The sequence below is a fragment of the Dryas octopetala genome, chromosome 1, assembly GCF_963921425.1.
Source record: "Dryas octopetala chromosome 1, drDryOcto1.1, whole genome shotgun sequence".
NCBI lineage: Eukaryota > Viridiplantae > Streptophyta > Magnoliopsida > Rosales > Rosaceae > Dryas > Dryas octopetala.
Window position 1 is genome coordinate 28,395,320 of NC_141366.1, and position 8,444 is coordinate 28,403,763.

The window sequence follows — 8,444 nt, forward strand, 5'->3', positions numbered from 1 at the left end:
AGAAAGGATCTCACATCCTTCACAGAGGCAGGTGGCGGCAGTTTGGCTATCACATCAACCTTGGCTTTGTCCACCTCAACTCCCTTACTTGAGACTAAATGCCCTAACACGATACCCTGTTTAACCATAAAATGACACTTCTCTCAGTTCAAAACTTAGTGTCCCTACATCTTGCCAAAACCAAAGATAAATTATCTAAGCATATATCAAAAGAATCGCCAAATACTGAAAAATCATCCATAAAACCTCAATGATTCTCTCAATCATGTCTAAGAAGATACTCGTCATACACCGTTGAAAAGTGGCCGGGGCGTTGCACAAACCAAAAGACATAGGCCTATAAGCAAAGGTGCCAAAAGGGAATTTGATTATAAACTGAATAACCATCAAGAAAACAATAATGTGAATGCCCAGCTAACCTTTCGAGCATCTGATCAATAAAAGGCAAAGGAAAATGATCCTTCCTAGTAGTAGCGTTGAGCTTCCTATAATCAATACAAACTCGCCATCCGGTGGTCATTCTTGTAGGCACGAGCTCATTGTTGTCATTCTTGATCACAGTAATGCCAGATTTCTTCGGCACCACTTGGGTAGGGCTCACCCACCTGCTGTCAGATATAGGATAAATAAGGCCTGCATCCAGTAGTTTCATCACCTCAGCCCTGACAACTTCCTTCATAATAGGATTCAGACGTCTTTGAGCTTCAATAGTGGGCTTGGTTTCGTCCTCCATCAAAATCCTATGCATACACATGGACAAACTAATGCCCTTAATGTCAGCGATAGTCCACCCAATCGCACCTTGATACTTGCGCAGCACCCTTAGCAATTTTTCTTCCTCAGTATCATTAAGATCAGCAGCAATAATGACAAGTAAAGTCTCATTCATCCCTAAGTGAGCGTACTTGAGATGACATGGCAATGGTTTGAACTCCAGTTTGGGAGCTTGCTCAATGGAAGGAGGGAGGGCCGGCTTAGGTGCTCCAAGACTCTCATACACATGTCGCCACTTTGGGTACTGAAGTGGTGCTTTGTCTAGGGCAGCAATGAGGTCCACGATTTCGTCTTCCATGTTTAAACTAGCATCATGGTTGGTAAGGCAGTTTTGTAACTCATCTTGAGAAGATCTTGAAACAAAATGGGCATGTACTATCTCATCCAAGACATCAACACGAAAACACTCTTCAAGCTCAGATGAGAGTTTGGCAGCCTCATACAATTTATATACAACTGACTGGTCTTGTATTCTGAATGTCAAAGTGCCCGCTTCAACATCAATAAGTGTCCGGGCAGTGGCCATGAATGAGAGGAATGTCATCATCCTCTACCATGTCAAGCACTATAAAGTCAGCTGCGATATAGAATTTATCCACCTTGATAATGAGATCTTCGATTATGCCCATTGGGTAAGTGGCAGATCTGTCCGCTAATTGCAAACTAACTGAGGAAGGTTTCAGCTCTCCTTTCCCTAGCTTTTGAAATACATAGTAAGGCATAAGGTTAATGCTAGCGCCATGATCAATTAGAACTTTTTGAAGTTCAAGATTACAAATTGTGGAAGATATAGTGAAACTCCCTGGGTCTTTCTTCTTAGGTGGAAGCTTATGAAGAAGGACTGCACTGCATTGCTCTGTCAAAATCACCTTCTCATATTCTAAAAATTTCTTTTTGTTGGCACACAACTCCTTGAGGAACTTGGCATAAGATGAAATTTCTTTTATTGCATCCAGCAGGGGTAAATTGATCTGGACCTTAGCTAAAGTCTTCATGAACTCTATGGCTTGTTGGTCCTTGGAATGTTGTTGCTGCCTTTGAGGAAATGGCAGTGGTGGCACGTAAACTGGGCTGTCACTTGGTACAAAAAGGGGGCTAGAAACTTGCGGAATGTGGCCTGGCCGTGCCTGGGCTTTGGCATACCCTGCTGCTGGTCAGGTTGGGATATCACTGCTGTCACTAAGTTCTTGATTCGGCATGGCAGTGGGTTTGGCAAGCTAACTGGCACTTCTTCCAAGAGTTCCTCCTCTTTTGAATCTTCATTATTCAAGTCCCTAGGTCTGTTGTCATAGCACTTCCCATTCGTTAATGTCTTGATGACTTTACAGTGCTCTTGGCCTCTCGGATTTGGCACGGGTTGGCTAGGAAACCGTCCCTTTTCTCTCTCACTGTTTTGGTGGGCTAGCTGCCCAACCTGCTGCTCCAGGTTTTTAATGGATGCCTTCACATTTTGCATATCTTGTGCATTGCTCTCTATATATTTTTGAGTAGCCTCCATGAATTTTGACAATTGATCTTCAATGGAAGGCTTGGGAGGCACGGCTGCTTGTTGATATGGTTGTTGATGATATGTCCGGCCTTGTTGGTTGCAACCCCAACCAAAATTGGGATGGTTCTTCCACCCAGGGTTATATGTATTGGAGAAGGGGTAGTTCCTAGGCCTATTGTAATTATTCATCATATGGACATGCTCTTGCACGAGCTCTGGGAAGCTGTCTTTGTTGGGGCACTGTGTAATGTTATGAGTTGGTTCACTACATATGGCACATGACTGTTGTGGACTTGGTATTGAAGAAGCCTGCAATAAAGCATCAATCTTTGTGTTGAACGTCTTTTCTAACTTAGCAATTTGGGCAGAAACATGAGGAAAACCTTGAGACATTTCGAAAACTCCTCTCTTTTGGGTTTGTTCTTCTGTCCATTGTTGGGATTCAGATGCCATCATATCATACAACTCAAAAGCTTCCCTTGCTGATTTAGACATTAAAGACCCTCCAGCGGATGCATTCACTTGACTCTTGGTGATCACATTGAAACCGTCATAAAAGATGTTCATATGAAGGTCGGCATCAAACCCAGCATGAGAGCATTTGACGTAGAGTTCATTGTACCTTTCCCATGCTTCATGGAACGACTCATTTGGTTTTTGGGCAAAGGCTAATATTTCTTTCTTAAGCGCAAGAGTCTTGGAAGAAGGGAAAAACTTGTTAAGAAACTTGTCTTGCAGTTGTGCCCATGTTGTAATACTATTTGCAGGGAGTGAATGTAGCCATGTCTTGGCTTTGTCCTTTAAGGAGAACGGAAAAAGGCGTAACTTGATAGCTTCAGAAGAGAAACCCCTGATTATGGTATTGTCCCAAGCTTCAAGGAAGTCAGCCAGATGCATGTTAGGGTCGATGTTTGGCAAACCATAGAATGAGGACAAGATGTTGAGGATGTGAGGCTTGATTTCAAAGGTGGTGCCGTCCTCCACAGCTGGATAGGTGATGCATCTTGGCAGCGCATTGGCTCTTGCTGCCAATGAATTCCTCAAAGGTTGTCCTGCCACAGGTAGAGCAAGAGCCATGGCTAAGACAAGTGGTCTCTGTGACAATGGCAATGAAGATGGTTTGACAATATATGTACTATTCTCAGATTCACGAAACAGATCGGCAAGAGAAATATCACGTAGGCTGGAATCTTGTGCTAAATATCTTTCTCTAGCTAACTTCCTTGCAGTTCTGTCTGGTTCAGGGTCGTAGGCAGCAAGAGCTTGATTCTGGGACCTTGTTCGAATCACCATATACTACCTATAACCTAAAGATACAACCAAAATAATATATCACAAATAAAGAACACAAAATACAATAATAAAGGAACCAACTAAACAGCAAAATTTTTTTTTTTTTTTTTTAAGAATGTAACAAGTAATTAGCTAACTAAGAAAAATAAACACAAAAACTCGGGAACTGTTGGCACAGTCCCCGGCAACGGCGCCAATTTCTTGATAATGATTTTACCACCCGTAAAACAAGGATCAAACCATACAAAATACTTGCAAGAGAACAAGGTTATTGTAGTATAGAACGGCTCAAGCAAGGTCGATCTCCTCAGGGACTGGTATAAATAGTTGATGAGTTTTGGGATATTCAACTTAGTTAACTCTATAAACTAGACTAAATTAACAAGACTAAAGTCCTAATCTACGTGATGTAGACAAAGTATCTAAAATGGGGAATTGATTTATAGACTAATGACCTAACAAAACAAGCTAAAGTAGCAACAAGAGGTAGCGAGAACAACTTAAGAAAATCAAATTGACGAAGCACTAAGGTTCAACCTTCACCATTAAAAATCCTACGTATCTCTCTCAATTACTTAAGTGATGGAACACAAGCCACTTTGAAGGTTAGTTTCCCTTATGTAAGCTTTACTCGCGACATTCAAGCTAAAACGTATACCACAACATGCAATTCATCCATGACATTTAGATCAAATTTTAACATTAGTGATTCATTAAACTCTGTGAAAACCTTTTGATAACCCATGCAATCCTTAAGAGCGTGACATTCACCTTAAGAAGAATTACAATTCTCAATCACAAGAAGCTATGGCCAATTTTAATGTGACATTCATTCAAAATTGCATCAAATTACATTTCTAAACATTTTAATGTGACATTCATTCAAAATTGCATCAAATTACATTTCTAAACACCCTAATGATGATCAATCATCAAGACACAAAGGTAGTATAAACTTAGTGATTGAAAATATCAAAGTAAACATAGACCACACTTAAGCAACCAAAAGAAAACTCTACGTATTCATGTTAAGGCTCACGGCCTCACCCTAGCAAAGGAATTAGTTCTGCATAGTCATATTAAACAAAAATAAACATAAAAAAGTAAAGACACGCTTGACAGAAAATACAGAGGTTGAATGTCCCCTGTTGCACGCAGCTCCCAGAATTTCTTTCTTCCCTTCGTCTCTCCCCCCTTTCCTTTTTACTATAGCATCCCTCTTATAGGTTTTTGAAAACAGAATCTTAAATTCAAAGGGACCTCAAGACCGTCCAAGCAGTCCTTGGCGGTGAGCGAAACTTAAAATAATAAATTACTAATTTAAACTTTCCTATTCTTGGTTGGAAATCATAGCAGTGCACCGCCTTTGATTGTTGGATGACCAAATCATCTTAGAATTGGACGAATAAGATGGCGTTAGAAAGGTATGGACGTCAGCTTCCAAAGTCAAGAAGAACGTTTCTTTGAATAATGCTTTTAGAGTGGATTTTCTTCACCTGCAAGCTTTGGAGGTCCAATCTGTCCAGTCTGGAATTTGGGCTGACTTCGCTTGAAAAACTGTATCAATTGGCTGGGTGGAAAAATCTACAAAAATCACACAATGAACTTCAAGATGTGTTCTTTCATCTCCAGCCGACTTTACTCAAAATTTCCTCTGTTTGCATATATTTTCATCAAATGCCATTATGCTGCTCTTGAGACAGAAAATGTGAAAAAGTATCAAAAACACTTAAAATCTTCTAACAAAATGGCACAAAAACTAAGTGAAAGAGGTATATACATGTAGTATAATATTCGTCTTATCACTTCCAATTTCTGCGTGGGGCTATGCAATCTTGTATGCAGCCATGTTGGTCCGGTTAAGACCTACTGCTACTTAACCTTACTCCACGTTACAGCCGGTAATTGGGTACGAACCTGATGTTTCGTACTTACGCGTATCTGGGTATGCATTTTACGTGCCAGTTACGCCGCCACAACGTACTAAATGGGTTCTCAACGAAAGATGGGCATATATGTCGATTATGAATCTCCATCCATTATACCCTGTTTAAATCCCTTGACAGGCGATCTCTTTACCGCCAGATTTGTGAATTGTCATTTTGATGAAACAATCTTCCCGCCGTTAGAGGGAGAAAAGAACGTCACCGTTCCTAAAGAACAACGTGAATTAACGTGGAATGTCCCCACTATGTCTCATCTCAATCCCCAAACCGCACAATGTGATAGCAAAGTGCGGAGAATTCTAGATCTACAGAATATAGCCCATAATATGCTAGACGCATTCTCTGATCTAGTTAAAGTGACGAGATCACATATACCTGCTGCAAATGTGCCTGCAAGGATATCCGTCCCCGAAGGACGTTTCGTCCCAGATGGATGAGGTACGGCTATAGCGGCTAACCAGTCATATGTCTCTGTCCAGAAGCGAGGTAGACCACTAGGTTCGAAGGACTCTTATCCCTAGAAGAGGATAAATTTGGCACAAATGAGTTCCCTTGACATCGCGATCTCAATCGATCCATCTCATGAAATAGTTTCGGATTATAGGTCTGTCCCAGAAGAGACGACGTTGGGGGACACTCCAACGTTTAAATCCACTCCCGAGAACGTAGAGATCTCTGTAAATTATGCATGCTTAAGTGAGCTCTGGAATCGAAATGAGATTATCATCGATGATATATTTGTATTCGCAGTAGCTACCAAAATTATAACTGGCGATGACATCGAACCTCGCTCCGTTTATGCATGTCAAAGTCGAGACGACTGGCCAAAATAGAAAGAAACAATCTAGGTCGAATTAGATTCCTTGACAAAGGGAAAGGTGTTTGGGCCTGTCGTTCTTACACCTTCCCCATGTTAAACCTGTAGAATTTAAATGAGTATTTGTAAGGAAGCGTAATGAGAAAAACGAGATTGTGAGATACAAGGCTCGTCTAGTGGCGCAAGGATTTTTTCAACTCCCTGTGATTGATTACGAGGAAACGTATTCTTCTGTAATGGACATCATAACGTTCCGCTACCTTATCAGTTTGGTAGTTTCCAAAAAACTGAGTATGCAGCTTATGGATGTGGTCACTGATTATCTCTATAGGGATCTTGATACAGATAGTTCCCGAAAGACTTAAGACACCCAATGCACATAGTTCCAGACCACGGAACACACTCTCCATTAGTTTGATGTGTTCACTTTATGTATTAAAACAATCCGGACGGAGGTGATATAACCTTCTAAGTGAGTATTTGATCAGATGAGATATGTGAATAATGATCTATGCCCTTGCGTGTTTATTAAGAAAACAAGTTCCGATTTTGCGATTATAGCTGTTTATGTCATTAACATGAATCTAATTGGTACTTCTGAAGAGATCAAGGAAACAGCTAAACAGCTGAAGTTGGAATTTGAGATGAAAGATCTTGGGAGAACGAATTTATGTCTCAGCCTAGAGCTCGAGCACTGTACAGATGGAATTTTGATCCGTCAATCGAATTACATCCAAAAGATGTTAAGGCGCTTTAATGAGGATAAAGCAAAGCCTTCTAGCACGCTCATGATCGTCGGTAGTCTAGATCCTAAGAAGGATCTGTTTCGTCCTGCATATGATAATGAAGAGATATTGGCACCATAAGTCTCATATCTAAGTGCAATAAGCGCATTATTGTACTTGGCTCAATGTATTAGACCAGACATCTCATTCGCCGTGAACTTGTTAGCTAGATATAGCTGTGCGCCAACACGCCGCCACTGGAATGGTATAAAAGAAATTTTCCGCTACCTTAGAGGTACGACAGATATGGACTTATTCTATCCCTAGCTACGCATCAAGGAATGGATCGAACCCCTCGATCCTCGGAATGATGCCCGCCTTGTTAGATATGCTGACGCAGGGTATCTATCAGACTTGCACAAGGCGCGTTCCCAAATTGGTTATGTCTTTACCATTGGGAATATAGCAATATCTTGGAGGTCTACGAAACAGACCCTTGTTGCTACCTCTTCGAATCATGCTGAGATTCTAGCCCTTCACAAAGCAATTCGTGAATGTATATGGCTAAGAGCAGTTTCCAAACATGTTCGAAGTACGTGTGGGCTGCATTCCACCACTGATGAACCAACGATTATCTATGAGGATAATGTCACTTGCATCCAGCAGATGAAGACGAGTTTCATCAAAGGAGACAACACTAAACATATTGCACCGAAATTCTTCTTCAATCAACAACAACAAGAGCATCAGATGATTGAAGTCAATCAGATCCGATCTCAAGACAACCATACAGACCTCTTCACCAAGTCACTGTCAAAGTCCACATTCTTGATGCATGTTCGAGGTATTGGTTTACGTAGATTGGCTGATTTACCTAGTATGTAGTCTTCAGAAAGAGTCGACATCAAGGGGAGTATCCCGAAGCATTCTCACTTGACCATCGTGTACTCTTTTGTCCTTCGTCCAGGGTTATTTTGTCCCACTGGGTTTTGTTACCTAGCAAAGTTTTAATGAGGCACATCTTGGCATGGTCACCCTATTCATACTACATCCTGAAGATGTGTTGATCTGATATATATCCATATGCTCATCTTTTCCCTTCGACCACGGGTTTTTCTCATTGGGTTTACCGGGTAAGGTTTTGGTGTAGCAGTTCTAATGCACCCTGCTCCCATTGACATACTATCTGCTTATGATCCAGAAGATATGACTTTACGTACTTTCGAGGTTTTGATGCGACTACTCCACACTCACGCGCGTTGTACTCTTTTTCCTTCGACCAGAGTTGTTTTTGTTCCTACAGGATTTTTATTACCTGGCAAGGTTTTAACGAGACAACTTAGAAGCACATAGCAGAGACAACACTAATGACATGAAATATCCAAGGGGAAGTGTTGTAA

The 8,444-nt window shown here is 41.1% G+C and overlaps 1 non-coding gene across 1 annotated transcript; it reads left to right on the forward strand.

Moving 5' to 3' along the window:
• Positions 1–2,846: 2,846 nt before the first annotated feature.
• LOC147299527 (small nucleolar RNA R71) lies at positions 2,847–2,953 on the forward strand. Its single transcript, XR_015120128.1, has one exon. It is a non-coding gene; the product is annotated as a small nucleolar RNA R71 (small nucleolar RNA).
• Positions 2,954–8,444: the final 5,491 nt, after the last annotated feature.